Source organism: Mesoplodon bidens (assembly GCF_964165515.1).
Source record: "Mesoplodon bidens genome assembly, chromosome: X".
Taxonomy (NCBI): Eukaryota; Metazoa; Chordata; class Mammalia; order Artiodactyla; family Ziphiidae; genus Mesoplodon; species Mesoplodon bidens.
In genome coordinates, this window is record NC_138163.1 from 8,462,110 (window position 1) to 8,483,264 (window position 21,155).

Sequence of the window (21,155 nt, forward strand, 5' to 3'; positions counted from 1 at the left end):
AAAAGAATGAAATCTTGCCATTTGTAACAACATGGATGGACCTAAAGGGTATTATCCTTAGTGAAACAAGTCAGTGAAAGACAAATACCATGTGATTTCAAATTTTAATGTGGAATCTAAAAAACAAGTGAACAAACAGAACAGAAACAGGCTCATAAATACAGAAAATAAACTGGTGGTTGCCAGAGGGGAGTAGGGTTGGGTGGTTGGGCAAAATAGACGAAGAGGATTAAGAAGTACAAACTTCCAGTTGTAAAATAAATAAGTCATGGGATGTAATGTACAGCATAGGAAATATAGTCAATAGTGTTGTAAGAACTTTGTATGGCGACAGATGGTTAGTAGACTTATCACGGTGATCAATTCATAATGTATATAAATGTTGCATCACTATGTTGTAGGCCTGAAACTAATAATATTGTATGTCAGATATACTAGTATTAAAAAAAGAAAAGAAAAAAGTAATTCACAGGCGCTTTACAGAAGAAACACAAATGGCAAATAAAATCTGAAACCCCAAACTTGTCATTGCTATACATGGGACAGCAAATTGGTTGAAAAATAATTTGCCATTATCTCCAAAAAGTGAAGGTGCTCATCCCCTATGACCCAGCAAGACCTCTGACATTATTATCCCAGTCTCTTGTGCTGGTGAACAAGCAGTTGTATATAAGAATTTTCATAATTTCATTGTTTCTAATTGCAAAAACCTGTAAACAGTCCAAGTATCTGTCAATAGAAGAATGAATAAATATATTCTGGTATAGTCACAAAATAAAATGTTAAATGGTAATGAAAACAATAAATTATAGCCACAAAACTACATGGTTGCATATCAGGAAGATAACTATGAGTTAAGAAAAGACAAAAAAAAACACATTCAGTGTGTGTCTCTATAAAACGTTCACAAACAGACAAACAATATAATGTTTAGGGATACAAATATATAATAAAACTAAATGAAGAAAAGTAAGGGGCTGATAAGTGCATCTACTACCTAGTTAGGAAAAGTAACCCAAAAGGAAAAACAAAAGAATATATAGCACTCAAAGATGAGCATTAGCATCATCACTAGGGGATGCCAGAATGGGATGATTTTTCTCTTGGACTCCTTAGAGAGTACAGGGAATTGGTGGCCTGTGTATTTGAGAAAACCCAGGATTGGATGTGCAGACAAGTGACTGGCAGGGGAAGGGGAGTTTTGCGCAGGAGCGGGCTCTGCAAGTTGATGCTAAAAAAGTCCAAAGACCCAAGAAAGCAGCATTTTACTTATGAGCTCACTTTTTGGCATAAAATCTGTCCCTCAAACAAAAGTCAGTGAAGCATATTTAAATGTTAGCAAAGGCTATATTGAAGTGAGGATCGGGAACTGATGACAAAGGTTGAAAGAAATAAATAAGAAATAAATTTTTCTTAAAAATGATTTAATGATTGAAAAATCCCTGTAAATCACATTATGTGTCCATGACCAACTTCCTCAGCACATTTTTATTTTTACCTAAGGAGGAAAAGAACTTTGACTAAATGGATATTTTTACTGACTGCTAGTATTCACGCTAAGCTTGCTGCCCCAAATCCAGTGAGAAGAAACTGGATAACAGCCTGTTCACCAGTTAATGGCTGGGTTAGTGAAATCTTGATCTAGAATATTTCTAAGGCCCTTTATCATTCTGAGCCCCTGTATCTCTCTGTTTAACAGCAGTTAGTAGGAAACGGTCACTTTTACACCAGTCTTGGCTTAGGAGAGATGCTCCTTCTGCAATCGAGTCAGTAAGGATCACGACTGATTTCTGTAAGGCCATCTGGAGAATCTCGGCTCTGAAATGACAAAAAGACATGTATGTCAGAGTTAAGATATTAATCCTTCTCCATCCTATACCATGCCTGACATGACACTGACACTGCAACTACAGAGTTGGGCCTCTGAGATTTGGCCCAGAGAGAGGTCAGAATAATTACCACTTTTAGATGGCATCTTCAAACCATCAAACCTTAGGTGTTTTCTGATTGTTACTACATTGATCTGGTTGTCAGGAGATATGCCTTCTAGTCCTGCCTCTGACTTTAACATACTATGTGCGTTTGGGCACGTTATTTTCAGGACCTCAGTTTCTCCATTGATAACATGAAAGATGTAGACCAGGTTATCTCTAAAGCCTTCTCAGAAGCCAGACATGCTAAACTTCTGTGATTCCAGCTGATTTCATCTCCTCTTATGGTACCTTTCTGAGATATGTTGGTGAAGGACTCATTCTCAAGACTACTGAATGAATAAATAAAACAACAAAAACCAAAACTATGGCATATCAAAGCTGTGGCTTTCAAAAGTCCAAGTGAAAGCGAATAATACAGATGTATAGATGATCCTACCTCTCTATTGTTGTCATTTGTTTTTCCATTTTTACCAGTAGTTCAGGATAAATATTTTAGAGTGAAATCTGGAAGAGCTGAATGAACACATTGTGATGTTACAGCTTAAGAGTATTGATAGTAACTGGTAAAGTTAAGCTGCAGAGCAAGATTTCTAGCATGGGATTTAAAAACAAAAAAACTATTGTTCTTCTGCTCCCTTGTGGAAAGTTTGGTGTAGTACAGCAATGTGTCATGCATCCCATGCAAAACAGGTACCCTCAGCCCTGTAGAGGTTAAAATTTTCTCTGTAAGAGCCCAAAGTCCACTCTATATTGCAGAATATTTTGTTATAATTTTTAATTTTATTACCCTATTTAAAACAAATGTTTTTTTCTGCACAAATTCAACTCAGGGTTCTTCAGGGATTTCTAAAATTTTTTCTGAGAGAGATCCAGTCTTGAAGATTTCTGTAAAATCTAAATGTTTATAGTCTCCAACCCTGCCAATGCTTATTTAGACTGTGTATAAAATAAAAATCACTAGTTGAAAAACTATCCATTATCATGTTTTTGAGGAAATCAGTGTGTTCTGACTCTGAAATACAGGTTGATTAAAGAAAAAAAATATATAGAAAGGTACAAAGAAAAATCACCAATATTTCCAACAACCACTATTGAATCTTTCAGTTCTTTTATTACAAGTTATTTTTCTAAACATATTTACCATTGTTGTACAAAGTAAGCAATTAGTAAACAGTTGCTGAATATATAGGAATATATATATAAGCATTTCCTCTTTGTATTAAATGTCCCTTGTAAATATAATTTTAACCTCTTAAAATATTTATTCAAATTAATGTGTAGTTAAACATGTCTCATTATGTTTTTATGGTACATGATAAATCTTAAGATAGCTTCCAGAAAGTTTATACTCTTTTATATCCCTACTGGTAGGATATAAAGTTATACATCTCACTAAACCCTCACCAAAACTGAATAATATTGTTTATGTTTTTACTAAATTGAAGGATGGAAATGTATTTCATTTAAATTTCCATCCTTTCAGTTATCCACATATGTGTTTATATATATATACATACACATATATGCATGTGACCTGCATACACACATATATAGGAAGGTGATGTGACTGGCATTTTAGTTTTGTTTATATTCTGCTCAAGTTTTAAGATTTTTGTATAAGCAAGCATCCATATTTTCATTTGTAATTTCTTCCATTGCTTTGAAGCTTTAAAAGTATCACCATCAGCAATTTGATAATCACTTGTATTTTTTTATGGTTTGATTTTTTTAAAAATCACTCATATAATATGAGCCATACTAGAAACTTCACATGAAGCATTCTTTAGGTATACAGTAAATATTCATTTAAATTTAACATGTTTCAGGGGAAACCCAATTTCTTCATAGGGTCAAGTATTATTGCAGCATATGTGAAAAATCAGGTTATTAAAAATACATTTTTTTCTTAGAAAACATCATGGTGCATGGGCTAATCATTTCAAAGTCCTACAACCTGATTAGCATTTCTTAAACATAGCTGGTATTATCTGGACTCTTCCTAAACTGGCACAAAATATGAAACTACAAAAAGAACTTGGAACCTGCAGCCATTCAATTTTGGTGACTAAGAAACCAACAAGTTAGCCTCAAGAAGCTTTTAAGACTATTTCTTCATCTCCAGCTCTTTTAAAGTGTATGAGAATGTAGATAATGAATTGCAAATAAAATATTGCTCATAAAGGAAATTACTTGAGAGATTTCAAAATGACCAGCTAACTTGGTTGATAACTCCATAAATGCAGGGAAACATGATATTAGTATTAGTCAAATGCAGTATTAGTCAAATCAGTATTAGTCAAATTTCCCTGTTTCTGCAGGGAAACAGATTACCTGTTTCTGTGGAATTCAGTGATTTTTAGGTGAGGTGTAAGGCCCAGTATTTCACAGATTTTTTCCCATTGAATCTTGCTTTCATTAGACTGAAAGATGGATTCTAACAGATAAATTAATCAACAAGGAGAAAGTGCCTAAGGTATATTTTGCTGGGCATAGACGAGATAAAAGAGGATTATAAAATTTGCTCAAGCAGAATGCAATAACACTGAGTGCTTATTATGTGCCAGGTTCTGTGGTAAATTTATATGTCAGCTTTTAATCCTCCTATAGCAACTGTATGAAATAGCTACTATTATTATCCGTTTAACAGCTGGGTAAAATGATGCTTAAAGTTGTTAATTAACATGTCCAAATTCGCGCAGTTGATAAAAGCCAGAGCCAGTGTTCAAACCAAGGTCTCTGTGATGCCACCAGTTTTAAACTTTTACTATCTGTGCTATATTTCTGGGGGGTAAACATCTGTGAGCCAGATTAAATCTGCTATAGAAGAAAGTTTTCATTAAAAGTCTTGAAGGTAGAACTTGAATAGATAAAAAGAAGAGAGGACAGTATTTTTTTTTTAAGGGGGAACAGTGAGACCAAAGGCAGGGAGGTATGAATGAACACATAAGGGAAGTAAAAAAAAAAAAAAGGCAAAGAACTTTTTTTTTAACTGTATGCCAAATATTTTACTGTTTTTAAGAAATCCTGTGCTTTTAAAACAATTTTAAAAACATACGAAAGCACAAAAGGAAATTAAAATCATCTATAACCCCACTTCTCAGAAATATATAAACATGGATTTTAATACTATCATATTGCATATAGGAGTTTATAATGTGTTTTTATTTTAATATGTCACTCATGTTTTATATTCCTACTGTATTAATTATATACTTATTTTTGTTAGAAATCTAATTGACCTCTTATAGATATATAATGAAAACATACACCAGATTTGGTTTATTTTCATTTTTCCTTGCAATATTAACAAATGGTTAGTTACTCAGCATGGATTTTTGCCTTTTATCAACACAGTGAGTCCCTGAAAGACTCTTGAGTCACTGAAAGTGTTTTCCTTTGCATATGGTATTACATCTGGTATTCCTTTGTCAAGTCTCTTTCAACCGTTTGGATTAATTTTGTTTTAGGTAGGATTTTCCATTAGCTCACTCTATTATTTTTCTTTTAATAGGTAGGTTTCACCCATTTTCATACTGTCTTGCTTCTATTATCTTGTTTTAAGCTTGCTAATTTTAATGTTTCTTACAATTTCTTTTCTATTCTAATTCTTTTTGTTGTCCTGATTGTTTTCTCCTCCTCACCCTCTTATCCTGCGGCTTCTTCCTCCTTCAGTGCTGAGTAGCCAGTAGTCCAAATAAAGTTCATCATAAAATTAAACAACAATAATTTTTAAGACAAACAAAATTTGGAACATGTGTTTAAGTCTATAAAAAGCCTAAGGCAATAGATCTGTTTTCAGAAATTTTTTAATTTTTTTCATAAAGTCTAAATCAATGCAGCATTAGTCAAATCAAATTAATTGGTGGGAACAGATTCCAAATCTGTGAAAAATTATTTTACGTGTAAAAAAATGGCAAAAATGATCACCTTGAATATTTTCCAAATGTAAAATCAGAATTATTTACAAGTTCTACAGGGTTCATAAGTATATAAATTATTTTTTTTTAATTCTATAAGGATTTATACCCCACTGATAAATTGGGATGGGGAGGTCAAGAAATATGTTATCTCTTTTGTATGACATTTTTATAATTATATCATAATGTACTGTGAAACTTAAAGATTGTGAAATAAGAGTGCACAAGGTTATACCTAACCTGTTTGAAAGAAGCTTTATCATTTTCAGTGACTAAGTCATGGAAAAATCCAACAATAGTTTTTCATGAGAAAAACAGAGGTCTCGAAGCATTTGGGAGTAGGCATTAATTAGGCTGGGTTCTAATCCTCTGATTTTCTCCAGGAAGCAGTATGATATCATCCACTATGCACTTAACCATCACATACCCAGTGAGAAGTACAGGCAGAGCAAGGTAACACTTCCAGTTTTTAGGATGGAAACAGTGAGGAGTCTTAAAATGACTTCCCTAGAATCATCATAGTATTTACTGGAAGTGATCATGTAACTGAATCCTAGGACACTTGACTCCTTAACCCTTATACATACAGAATGTGTTAGTTTAACCAAAGGAAAATGTGTCCATTCTTTTCTCCATAACACTGAGGTATTATTTTTATTGCTTAGATATTAAAGCCACAAACAGTTGAACATAAGTTTTTTGAATGAAGTTATAAAAAAGTCTTTATATATATTGAATTCCCTCAGGTCTATACAGAAAAGGCAATATTTTATGTGCTCCAGTTTTTTTTTTAATTTGAAATAGAAACCATTTAATTACAAAGAAAATGAGAATTTTCCAAAGCTAAGATGATCTCAGGCAGTGACAGCATAACAATACAAATCCTTTGAAAGATGTGTTTAAGAATGCAACCTGACAAGTCCTTGTACTCCTTTCTTACTGTTCTATTTCCCAAAAAGGGAATATTGCTAAGAAATAATCCACTGGGTTCTCCAGAAAACCTTTCAAATACTCTACATTGGCTCTGTCATCATTAGACCCAATACGCTTATGTAAACTAAGTAAATACCAATGTGAACCTCAGACTTCTGTGAATTGTCACTTTAACTTTAGGGTTTGACATGCTAAAGCATATATTTTCTTATTCTGGGATCCTAGCCTTGTATTTAGGACATTTTTGATACGGAAGCTGTTGGCGGGTCCTCTCTGTCGTCATGTTTCCTACAAAGTAACTTGGAAAACTAGGCATCATGAAAAATTCTAAACAACAGTAGGAAGTCCTTGCATTTTGTGGGAGGACTTCTGTGCCTCTTGCCGCTTCAAAGGTCTTGGGAGACCCCACCTGGCTCTGGGCACCTGAAGCCATCAGAGGAGGTAGATGCCTGGCTTGCTGGGTTTAAGGCTTGTGTTTCCTTCTGCCTGAGAATATTTTCACATTTTTCCATGGTTGATAGACTGTTACTGGAATCGCGTATTTATTTAACCTTGGGTTCTGCAAACTTTTTCCATAAAAGGCCAGGTAGCAAATATTTTAGACCTTGTGGGCCACACAGTCTGAGTCTGTTGCAGCCCCAGGCAGTAAGTGAATGGATGTAGCTGTGTTCCAATAAATATTTATGTACATAAACCGGCAAATTAGAAAAGAACCATCGCAGGTGGAATTAAAGCATCTGTGATGTCTCCTTTTCCTATTCTTAATCTTCAATGGGTTGAGATCAAGCCAAAAAAACCCAAAAAACAAAAAGGTAAAGAAAATAGATTTTTAAAGGAATGAGAAGGGAAGTCTGGGATTTATAAATAGGCCACACTCATTGCTCTTTGCAGGACTCTGTTTACTAGGATGACACTCTGTCATCCAAATGCTGAATACCAAGTCCTAGTCTCCTATAACTAACCTTCATAAACACTGCTGATACAATTTTGTCTGCAGGTGTCACCTCCCTTCAGTCTATGTATTTATGTTCCTGTTAAAATATATAGTAAACAGGGGAATATTTCTGCATTAAGGAGTCTGTGTCATTTTTGTCTCCGCCACATGACTTTTCACTTACTTATCTGGCTTTTCTGCCAAACACTAATAGCATTTGGACACATGACCATTGCCACATTAAAATGAGAGACAAACGAATGCTTTTTGCGTATTTATTGCTTCTCTTTGCTTACAATTTCCTGTCCACCACAGTACATAAATAATAAGGTTTATTTCCCCTTGAATGGCCCATAAATTTGATTACCATTTGCCTTGTTCTTTGCTTTTATGAAAGTGTTCTCATTTTCAAAATGTTTTGAATAATTTAAAAATTGTTTCAAAAGTGTAACATTTTTCCAAGTGTCATCTAAAAAATTTGGGTTGGTTTTACTACTTATAAGTCTAGTGCCTTAATCAACCTCCATATTTTGAGTATTTACTGTGGCCAAGGCATTATATTAAGCATTGTACCAAACTAACATCTGCCATCCAACTGGAACTAGTTGATAGAAATTTGAGACAAATATGAAAAGTACATTTTTAACCTACCAACAAAATCAGTTAGACATAGGATATTGTCCACAATTATCTGCATACCACGCTCTATTCTCTGCTTTACTTTGCAAATAGAGATTTAGATTTAACATTCTCAATAGCAGATATACTGGTATATTCTGAGAAAAACATCATCCAAACTAGTTATTTGTGTAGTGAAAATAGGAATACGAGCTTCTTTGGTACAGGATGAAGCATTCAAAACCTAATATTTCCTTAGCTCAGGATTGTGCCTAAGTGGAAAATTATTTATGTAGTTGAGATTACAGAGACTACATAATCTTATACTCTTGATTGGTTTTACTTTAACACTATAAAATTAGTATTTCTCATCTGATTATAAAATGATTTTGAATCATCTTTTTAATCACTGCTGCATATCTCAGTGATAAATGATACCATTCCCCTTTTTTCAAAGTTTGGGTGTGTCTGTTTTTTAAAGACAATGTTTTTAGAGCAGTTTTAGGTTCACAGAAAAATGAGAGGAAGGTAGAGAGATTTCATGTATACGCCCTGCCCCCACACAGCATAGCCTCCCCTGCTATCAATATCCCCCACCAGAGTGGTACACTTAATGAACCTGCATTGACACATCATTACCACCCGAAGTCTATAGTTTACATTAGAGTTCACTGTTGATGTTGTACATTCTATGCGTTTGGGCAAACGTATGATGACACATATTCATTATTACAGTATCATATAGAGTATCTTCACTGCCCTAAAAATCCTCTGTGCTCTACTTGGCAACCACTGATCTTTTTATTATCACCATAGTTTTGCCTTGGCCAGAATGTCTTATAGTTGGAATCATGCAGTATTATATATATATATTTCACTATGTAAATTATGATACAATAAAATATTTACCCATATCAAGATTTTCCTACACTCAGGATTATTTTCTTAGGCTAGATTCATATTCATGCTGGATGAAAGGGACATCATTAGCTATTTCATTTTAAAAATTGACTATTTTAGTAGGTAGAACATAGAACCATATATTGTTACTTTGATGAGAAAAATATGACTTTATTTTTAACATTTTTATTTCTTTGATTTCTACTAATGTTGAACCTTTTTTTTCTTCCAAATTATTAGCAATTGATTTTCATAATTGTGCATTATTTGTTATGTCAATTTCTCAATTTTATACAAAGGGTTTTAACATTTTTCTTAAACATTTATATTGAGCTTTTAAAATAAGTTGCCATCTTTATTACATTTCTAAATTTATTGTTTGCCTTTTAATTTTCCTAGTTATATTTTGAAATTCAGAAATTTTGTGATTTATTCCAGTCATTTATATCAACATCATTTAATGATTTTCTTCTGCTTTGAAACTTAGGAAGCCCCCCTCCCCATACTTGAAAAATTATTCATCTCTTTGTTCCTCTAGGATTTTATTGATTAATTAATTTTATATTTATTTCTGTAATCCAGCTGGAATTTATTTTGCTGCATGAAATAAGATGAATATATAAATTTATTTTCCCATTAGCTAAAAAATAGCATGAGCATCATTTATCCCTTCCCCAGTGCTTTATGATGTTCTTCATCATATATTACATGTTATATATGACAAGATCTTTTTTTGAATCATCTAGTAGAGAGGTCTCCTCAAATTTTTGAGCACACATGCCTAGCATGCACAATTTGTGCATGCACCATCAATATATGACTTTGCTTTTATGAAGACCTACACTAGTACCTGTTTGCACTAACCAAAAGAAGTTCTAAAAGGATTGTTGCTTTCAAGAAAAAAGGTGAAAAGTGAAAATAGTGCTCAGTGTTTATTTTGCAGTGAGCTGTTATAGAGGCAACATTCACTCTTAGCGTCACCAAGTTCCTTCCCGGGAACCACACACAACATCTCAGCATCCAGCCATCATAGCTTTGAACTGTGTGGGTGAGCACCTGTGCTTTATCTCCATTTATTTCGTGCATCCTTTAGCGAGATGTGTCCTAACGTAATTCCTTCTTCGCTTTATGCCATTCTGGCTTATGAAAGGTTTCCTAGGAACACTCCATTTTTGGATAGTGGGGGAAAGCTGTATTTTTTTATTACATACTTGCACTACTGTCAATCCATATGTTAAGTAACACTTATATTAATTTCTATCTTGAAATCAAGTGAAAACATACTTTCTAATTTTTTTTATCCCACCCCTGGTGAATTTTTTTTTGCATGCTACAAACTACTTATCATATGATTTCTATTATTTTAGCTTAATAACAGACTTTTATTTCCCTATATCTAGTTTCTCCCTCAGGATTATTCTTTCTTCAAACATTTATTTGACATTCACTTACATATAAACATGTGTATCATTTTGTAAATTTCCTGAAAAATCCCATTTGGACTATAATTGTACTGTAGTTTCACTCAATTTATATATATTTTTTCCTTTGACATCTTTAGATGGTGTTCTGATTCTCAGTGTATATAGCTTTTGTCGTCTTTATGTCTCTTGGTAGGATTTTGAAAATGAGTCTTAAAGATGGTTAATGTTACTTAATCCTAGGCACTGTATATGTGTATTTGCAGGTATAGGGTGACTATATAATTTTATCATCCAAACCATTTCATCATCATCATTATTATTATCATTATCATTATTATTATTATTATTTGGCTGTGGGGTCTTAGTTCCCTGACCATGGATTGAACCTGGGCCCTCAGCAGTGAGAGCGTGGAGTCCTAACCACTGGACTGCCAGGGAATTCCCCAAACCATTTCACTATTGAGAGTGAAAGGGAACACTATTAATTTTAACACTGGGGACAGCAGGGATAAATGGGACTCTTCTAGGGAAACCAGGCCATTTGTTAACTCTGGGAACCTAGAAAGCTTTTCACATTGGAGAACGCAGGTACAGACAGTTCTTGCAATAACTTTTTCTGTGAAGGAGAGGAATAAGAGAGAGTGGTAGATGTAGGGCAACACAGGATCAAATAATGCTGTTTATTTTTAATTGAACCTGCTTAAATGTTGATAGGTAGACCTCAGTAAAAATAGAGATGGTCAAATCATATTAGAAGGTTGAGTAATTAACAAAGAGAGGTCTGTGAAGAGGTCACAAGGGGTAGGATTCTGACCAGAGGAGGAGGAGTAAGCATTGTGCTTACAAGGAAAAAGGGAAAGATAACTTCATATGTAAATAAATTTGCAGGTAGAGGCTAGGTAGCTGATGTTATTCCCATCACTTGTCAAAACATATAGGACTATACATTACTGAAAATACTCAAGAAATTTATCAAAAACATCATATGCACCTGTTTTGGAAATGGGATTTAATGTTTTTGTTTTTGTTTCATTCATAATTTCAGTGAAAATCATTACTCATTAAAATAACCCTGCAAATGTATATGCATGTTTTTGTAATGTCCATCTATATTTACTGTTATAGTGTCATTTTATCACTTTTCACATTTAATTTTTTGGCCCCCATATGTCTTCCAAAGATACAGTCCTAAGAGAAAGAGTTTACACATAAGTAAGAGGCAGCATACTCCTCTAGTTTTTATTTCATCTCTTTTAAATCCTTGTCACTTCATTAATTGCATTTCTTTGAAAAGGTATGCATAGTTTTTGCTACATTAAGTTGTTATTTGTGCATTCTGCATAGCACTTGTGTTTGGCAGTGTATGTTGTGTTTAGCCCTTGTCCCTTTAGAACTTACTTAGCCTACAAAAGAGACTACCAGAAGACATAGTTTCTTGACCTAGTTTTCCCCTAGTGACAGGCATTTGTTTACCATCTTCACGGTTTTGTTCATACCTGTTGTATCACCTCTACCATCATTCACTTCACATTTTTCTTTGAATCAGCCCATGACTAATATCTCCACTTACTTTTATTTTGTTCTAGGCAGTACTACCTAGATATCGCAGTTTTGTTGTGCTAGCTATGGTTTTAGAATATGTATACATACTGTATATAATATATACAAAGGCATATAACTATAAAAAAGTAGCATAACAAACCAACAGGGAGATATTTGGGGTGGAATGTTTTTCTTTTCAAGTAAACTGGATGGCGTGGCATCCTGCCTATTTCATTTACTAATGGGATCTATGATTTCTCTCTCCTTACTTTTTCTACCATCTACCTTAATTCATAAATGACTAGACTGGATATAACATGTTTATGTTTTGAAGTAAGCCATTTTAAAGCCTTTCTTAGCACTAACAAATAGGCATTTTTATAAAGGAAAGAGTGCTTAACACCACCTCATTTTATATAAAAAGTCAAAATGATATGCTTTAAAACAGTATCCCAATTTTGAAGGATTGTTTGCCAAGGATAATTTATTGATGCTAAAGCATTAAAAAAGGATCAGATATCAGATTTTTTCAATTTTAAGCAAAATTGATATTTGGAGTTGAAAAGAGAAAGTGTTATTACAGAGTAGATTTTCTTGTGCAACTGATAGTAACAACAAGGATACAGATATCCAAGACTGAAAGAAAATTCTTTGGCCATAAAACGCCGTCAACAGAATCCCTGCTGTAAATCATAGTAGAGATTTTCCAAGTCTCACCAAACACATAAAGGCCATTTCTAACCATTTTATCTGAAATACTGAATCAGATTAATGGAGGTGTCATATTCAAATGTGTTAGCTATTGGAGTTTGCACTGTGGCCTTACAAATTTCAGGACTGAGATGAAGGTCCTTTGAGTTTGCTAGGGAGACAGCATGATACAGTATAACAAGTGTTGAATCTGAAAGTTAGTAACCAGTGTTATCTTACATCACTTCAGCATTGTTTTTGATTAGTTAGTTTTGTTGATTATAAAATGGGAACAATAATGATTCTTCTCTAGGTATTTTGTAACATAAATGATAAGATGTATATGCAACAGTTCTGTAAAGTACTACACATCTATACGTTTTCAGTGCTCTGATAATAGTATTTAGCCTTTCTTTGGATGTGGTAATAGACTTGCAAATTTGCAAGAGACTTTCCCAAGGAGTAGCTTTGCCAACTTCCCACAGCTGTGCACCAGACCTACTGACTTGTTTTCACCAACTTTCATTGCTACCTAGCTTTTAAAGTGTACTACTTTTGCTATGGAACAAAGCCTACATACTTTTACTCATTCAGTACAAATTTATTGCTCACCTATCCTGTGAAAGAATGTGCTAGGTGCTAAAGTTTCAAAGGTGAACGTAATGAAATATTGTTTTCAAAAAGGTCAGGATATAGTCATGGAGATAAAGTCATAAACAATTGCAGTGCATTGAGTTCAGGAAAATGAAAGTAAACCACACTGTTGCTATGGGAAAACAGAGGCCTAGGCCACTCAACCTAGGCTGGTTAGGGAAATCTTCCTGGAGGAGGTAAGATCTGAACTTCATCTACTGTGTATGTATCAAATACAGTTCTAAGCGCTTGAGATATATGGTAAGCAAAATTGGGATCGTTCCTGCCTTTAGCACTTATATTCTATCAGGAGAGACAGACAATCTGATAATCGCTCAAATAAATATAAAATCACAACCATGGTAATTGATGCAAAGGAGAGGTACCTAGTACTAGGAGACCTCGTAATAGGCATTTTTGTTTTAGTTTCAAGTTCGGTTGGGGGAAGTCTTCCCTCATAGAGTAACTGAGATCTAAAGGATGAATAGGAGTTGATTGGTTTAGGTTGGGCCATAGACTGATTCCAGGCAGAAGAAATAACATATTTAGGAGGGAATGTAGCCATTGGAGTCTTTGAGAAGAACCCAATACATAGCAGCCCTTTCACTGTCTAGGTTTAGAGTAAATTCAGGAGAGAAAAAAAAGGTAAAGGAGTAGGACATAAAGTATCATCTTTATTAATGACAAAGTTGTTATTGGAGAATGTTGCATATGTGTGAGAGTCAAATTCACTTCCTGTTATTGAATACCAGGATTAGTCAGATTTACTTGCCTAGTTAAAAAAGATTGTAGACTACTTATGGTCTCCACAGAAGAGAAGCCTTTTAGGATATTTACAACACGAAGAAACAGAGCATGACTTGAACATTGTGTAGGGTGAGTGGAAAGACTATGTAGAAGGGAGAGGTTGAAGATAATAGAAATGGGGATGAATGATGAACCAAAGTTCTGGAGGAGGCAGGTGGACAGGGACTGGACTAGTGTGAGAAGCGCGAAGGGTCCAGGGCAGAGAGTTTAGGGACACACTCATTCTCAGCATCGTTCAAGTAAAGGGTTGGCATCTGAAAGTGAGTGCTGCTTAAGTCTTGTGCCCAGCACACCTCTCTTGCCTTATCCTAGTCCTTGTCCTGCTGAAGGGCCTGAGATTGAAAGCAGAGAGGAGGTGCTGGCCCTGAGAAAGCAAGGATATGTCATCCTCTGAGGCTGGAAGAACGACGTGGGAATGGAGATGTATGCAGATAATGGAATAGTGTACAAGAAGTTAAGGGAGAATAGATTGGATGGTCTCATGTTTCATGATGATGAACTAGGAAACAAAGTCAACAGCTTAAAATGAGTACGGAGTGTGAGAGCTGTGCATATTTAGAGCATGCTGACAAAGGAGGAGGGGTACTCAACATGCAGGCCTTTGTTAAGACTGAAAATCAGTCTGTACCACTGATTATGTCCACTTGTGTATAGCTGCCTCGGTTCATGAATGGCAGAGGCATGATATAGCACCAGTCCAGGGAGGAGGTCAGTCCAGGGAAGAGGTTTTACAAAGTGAGTATGATGGTGGATAGGAGTAAAAGGTGCTGGTGAGAGAGGAGTTCAGGTGATAAACCTTGGGAACCAGGTATTTTGTAGAGACAGGAGAGGCCAGTAGGGTGATAATTGACTGCGAGAAAATAGTAAGATCAAGGGAGACAATAATGGTCTCAGTGAAGCTGAAGAAGAGAGAGGTGGCTGGAGTCGGGTTGGGTGTATAAGATCTGAGAAGAACACCAGTGATTTATTTGTATTCTTTTCAGCAGATGAGTCTGTTCCAGATTGTTTCTGAGTGAAGTCCTAGATGCAGATGGCTGTGGATGTACAGCAGTGAAAGTCAATGAAGTTTAAAAGATGAAGGAACTGAGAAGCTCAGTGGCTGCATGGTAAGTCCACACAAACCGTGAATTGCCCTAAGATGATGGGTGGATTAGATTGCACATATTGTAATCCTCATTCCAAATGGCTGGTGAATATTAGTGCCTCAGGAGGAGGCCTGTAGATGACAGTAATGAGTGGGGTTAGAGCATGATTCAGTGATGTAGCATGAGTTTCAAAGTAGCAAAGCCTTTTTGTAAAAAAAAATACGAGTGTAAAAATATGTGGAATGTTGGATAATAAGCAGGCTCTGATTAAGAAAGCTTCAGAGGAATGGTGTCCTCCAAGGAAAGTCAGGTTTCAGTTGACTTCAGTGAAGAATTTGAGTATGTAGGGGATGTAGGAGCATACTACTGAATGAGGCTCATAGAGGACTTGGTGTAAAGTTTTTTTTTTTTTTTTGAGTGGGAGGGAGTTCTTGTGTCATTGAGAGAAGTACAGAGTAGTATGGAAAGAAGAGTAATAGGGATGTATGTGGACTCTATTATCACAATGACTTGGCTTAAATCCTAGCTGCACCAGTTAAAAGCCCTGTAATCGTAAACAAGTTATTAACCTGAGTTCCTTGTTTGTAAAATGGAGTTATAATATATGCAGCTCATAGGATTATTGTAAAGAGTAACAGATTAATGCATGTTTACTGCTTAGCATGTAGTAAGTGGTAAATAAAAGTTATTATAAGGATCAGTTATTATTATTATTATTATAAGGATCAATAAGGAGATGGCCAAAGATAATAGAGACATGAGGCCTAGTGGCATTAACTGACTTCAGTTCTAAGTTATAATTAGAAGCCTGGGGATGTTTGCATCGTGGTCTAGTATGAGATTCTTAGGCCAGCACTTTGGAGAATGGTGATGGGGCATCAGTGGACATGCCAGAGCTACCAATTTGGTTCACTGGCTTTTCTCCTAGTTGAAGTCATATCTAGGTGAAGAGTTAGGGAGTATGAAGAAAGATTAATTAATTGCCACTTAAAATATGTTCTATTATTATTCTGTGGTTATGGCTAAGTAGAATTGTTTTCTTCACAAGGATTCACTGGGGTTCTAAGCCACAGAAGTGAAGAACTTCTGAGATCTATCATGTGTTGATTCCATTTCCAAAGGAAGTAGTGCAAATACGTAGTTCCCTTAGTCTCGGGAAGTGGAGTGCTTCAATTCCAAAAAATATTTCTTGAACGCTTTCTATGTGCTTAGTATCGATAGCTCTGCTAGATCCTAGCATTATTAGGAGTATATATTACTCACTTTTGATATCCTTCTGTGAAAACCCTGAGTTCTGCTACAGTGTCTGATGGAGAATAAGAAGCAGCAAATCCACTAATTTTGAAAGATATTCTCAGCTTAGAATTAAATCAAATAGAATAGAAAAATCTCCCTCCAGTGTCAGGTTTGAGCTGTATGACCTAAACCCCTAAACTCTTAGCCTTATCTACCATCTCCTTCCTCTATCTTTAAATACTTTTTATTTCTTTTTAATTATGAAATATAACAAAGATGGAGAAAAGTATAGAGGAGAATATTAATAGCTAATACTCCTAGTGTTGACTTTGTACCAGGCACTGTTCTATGTGCTTAACATGTATCAACTCATTTAATCTATAAAACAATGCTACGAGATAGGTTGTTACTATTATTCCTATTTTGTAGATAAAAAAAAGTCTCAGAGAGATAAATATGTAAATAAATATGTAATTTATCCAGGATCACACAGCTAGTAGGCTTAACTGCTTACACTATACTGCTTTTCATGTGTCATCTTTAACAAATCTTAACATCTTGCATATTTGCTTCAGATCTTTCTTATGGAAAAAAATTACAGAATAAAGTTCAAGTTCCCTTGTCAAGTACTCCTACCCATTTCCTCCTTTTTTGTCTTCCCAAAGGTAACCACTATCTTGAATTCAGTGTTTATCAATTACATGGATGATTCTACAAGTTTTCTATATATATATTTATGCACAAAGAATACATAAATTATTTTGCAGACTTTTTATAGTTTGTTTTTTACTCTTAACATTTTTGAGATGTAGCCTTATTGATATATAGAGTTGGAGGCTGTTCATTTTTAGAATACTCCAGTGAACATATACTGTACCTATTCTGTTTATACTGTACCTATTCTTCTGTTCCTATCCCTTGCCCATTTTTCTGTTTATTTTACAAGATTTTTAAAGTTTCGCTTTTTCATATCCATCTACTCTTATTTCACTCATCCTATTGTCCGTAATTTCTTTTTTTAAATGAATGTAATTGCTTTGTCTTTTTGATCACCCTAAAAATACTTACGTTAAAGTCTTTCTCTAATTCAGAGATCAGCAAACTTTTTCTGTAAAAGACCAGACAGTAAATATTGTAGGATTTGTGGGCCAGGCTCTGTTACAAGTACTGAACCCTGCCATAGTAGTGCAATAGGAGCCAGAGACCATACGTACATGAATGGGCATGGCTGTGTTCCAATAAAACTTTATTTACAACAACAGGCATTAAGCTGTATTTAGCATGAGGGCCACTGGAATGACTGTGCTCTACAACTAATTTCATCTGGAGTAAATTCCTGTTCAGATGGTTGATTTTATTGATTAGTTTTAGCAATATATGTCTCTGTGTATTTTAGATTTTGGTTTCTCTTTAAGGGGAACCTTTTTTTCCCCAACAATTGGCTCCACCCAGTCACAGAGGCCTCTACTCCAGTCCAAAGTCACGTGATTTCTGTGATATCTCACCCTGACAAAAGAGGTGATACCCCTTTCCTCTAGACTATTTATGTTATACATAATTCTGTCATTGAATATATTGTACTCTCTGTTTCTGGCAGGGGAGAGAGGTCGGGGGAGGAATTAAACACATTTTTTTCTAGGATGTTTTTAATTCCTTGGGAACAGGATCTGTGTATTATTTCTGTATGCCTAGTACTAGCAAAACATTTGTTGGACCATTTGGTATATTTTTTATTATGCATTTTTGAGGAATGTAAATTTAAAGAAAATAATAAAATTTAGTCAAAATACTTGATTTAAAAAGGTTTCTCACATTCCAATATTATACACTGTTAACTGTGAAGTAGAGAACCTTAAAAGATATTTATAGACTCTTACTTTCTTACTACTTGGTTAATGAGAATTGACCTAAAATGCGTTCTTCCAATAAGGAGTATTCTGACAGACTCTTAAAGAAACTTAATTAGGGTCAAGACTCTTCCTTTAGTATAATAACAGTGATTATAATTAATAATTGTACATACATTTTATCTAAATACAATTTGTACCCATTTACTTGAGAACCCTTGTACACAGAAAAATTGCGTGAAAAGTTAAAGAAGTCTCAGAAGAGTTTCAAATGAAGTGATTAGCACTGAGGACATAATTGAGAGGCTGTTAAAGGGAATATTTCAAAGAAATGCCTTTCAAATGAAAGTCTTATTATATAGTAGTTAATGTTATTTTCTGACCTAAAAAAATCATTGAAGGCTTGTTTGTATGCGGTTGATTATCAATTTGCTGATTAGGTTTAATTGCTCATAATTTGTATTCTTTCTCTGCTTAATGCCAATGTCATGCAGTGGACCTTGCCTATTTTTAAGTGGTTTTCACATCAGAATTTCTTTTTTATATTTTGTTAAAGATATTCCACTTCTCTTTCTCTATCTGTTATTATATTTTAAGTTAAAGGCTGCACTATTATTTTACAGCAATGTGATCACAAGTTGAAGAGTTTGTGCAAAATTTAAGAAACCATTTGATAAAGAGTTTTAAAGTGGCACCATTCTGGAGTTTAGGGTTTTTCCTTATTTTGTCATTTCAGTTGAGGCCGTCCTGTATTTATTGTAGTCAACACATGTAAGTTATGTATGTGATCTATATGTGTCTCTGACCAAAGGGTAAAATGTAGAGTATCAATGTGCATTCTCACCCTTGAGGAAACCCCATTATTTTAGAGAAAAAAAGCCAACCCCATGTTATAGTCATTTTTGACTCCAGGGGGCAGTGTAAAATAAGAAATGATAAGGCCTTACCTAGTCACAGTTTATATTTAATGTAATTATCAAAGCCAGAGGGAAATGATGGATTTTATGAAGCCAACCAGGATTTCACTGTGTAAGTTATATCATTCTGAGATGGCTCTTTAGATGTAGGATCCAGAGTGTCCATTTGAATCCTCATATGGAGGCTAATAATGGCTTTCCTGCCATATTTCAGTGTTCTCATCTGCAATCCTTTTATGATTTTAACCCAGACAATATGGTTCCTCTAAAGACTTGTTAAAAAATTCTCTATATTTCAAATGAACCTTTCCTATGTGTACACATGAACAGGCAGGTTCACACATACACATATCCCATAGACAGCCAGAGAGATAAGAAGCCGTAGCATACCATTATGGCTATATACTTAAGCAGCTGATATACTGAAATGGTGGTAACAGAAGCTATTTATTGAGTGTTACTCAATAGCAGGCACTGTGCTAGGAGTTTTGTATATTAAACCTCATTTAACTTTGTAATAAAATCTTATTTTTACAGATAAGGAAATTGAATCTCAGTAATTTACACAATGACTGCCAGCTAGCAAATGGCTCATGAGGATTCAAATACACATGTTCTTTTTATTATGGTAACCTATATGCCTATACCCTACATAACACATACTTTGTTCAAGAAGTAATAAATACCAGTTGGAAACAGATTTTATGATCCCATTCTGTGTGTCTGTTTTAGTGCCACAGCAGTTAATTTAAAAGATGCTCAGTTTTTCTTTGAGAAGGACAATTTTACCACTTGAGTATTTTCTCTTTCTTGCTAAAAATCACATCTAATGAATTTTAAGAGGCTACCTTGCCCAACTCCTAAAACAGTTCTGGCCTCACAGCATAGGTTCTGGTTGTGCAGGCTAGATTTAGTTAAGTCATATTAGAAAGACATGTAAAGAACATTTTTGGCTAAAGAAGCAAGGAATTAATATTTGGCCTTTACTATCCTATGATCAGTTCATTGCACATCCTGCCTTATCTACTTCACAGAAGAACGCTAGGGACATCTGAGAGGATAAGCACTTGCAGTTCTTTTTATTAAAAAAAATAAGCAAACAAACTGAGCTCCGCCTTCATTTATGCCTTTACATTACCAAAGATTACATACAATTATAATGTGTGCAGAATGGATTAAATTAGGAATTAAGATTCATTAATGGTGATTGCAAATCCCTGAAGATCATGGGGGCTTAAGGTAACCAATATTGATAAATGTTGTAAAATACTTATCAGTGCTTAGAATGATACATTGTTAGACCTGTTATAGATCATAAAGTTCACTTACTCTAACTCCCTCCTTTCTGATGTGGAAATTGACCCATAAACAAGCTTTAAATTGCTGATATGTGTGCAATGTGTATCACACATTTATAAAAGTAAACATTATTATAACACCATTTTGTAAGAGGCACTGCTTACATGACCTTGACAATCCAGCCTTCTAACCTGGATTATAATCACTAGCTACATATTACTAGTCTAGATATATATGTAACAGGAAACTTTGAAGGGGCTCTTAAACTTGTAATTTATAAAGCCAATAAAATGAGAATAAAGCAATGTTCAGGTATTAGCTTATAATTCCCATTCCCCAAGTACTGAAACCCTGAGGAAGATATGACTCCCTTCTTTGCTCCTTAAATCTTTCTCAGATTCTTTATCCAGGGTACTGCTTAGCATCTTTTTGGATCTCA

The 21,155-nt window shown here is 34.6% G+C and overlaps 1 long non-coding RNA gene across 2 annotated transcripts in view; it reads left to right on the forward strand.

Moving 5' to 3' along the window:
* Positions 1 to 21,155, forward strand: part of LOC308608457 — a 102,318-nt gene that overhangs the window by 37,608 nt on the left and 43,555 nt on the right. For both annotated transcript variants that reach the window (XR_014014165.1, XR_014014166.1), the window contains exon 3: positions 15,316 to 15,438. This is a non-coding gene — a long non-coding RNA (uncharacterized lncRNA). The remainder of the gene's footprint in view (positions 1 to 15,315; positions 15,439 to 21,155) is intronic.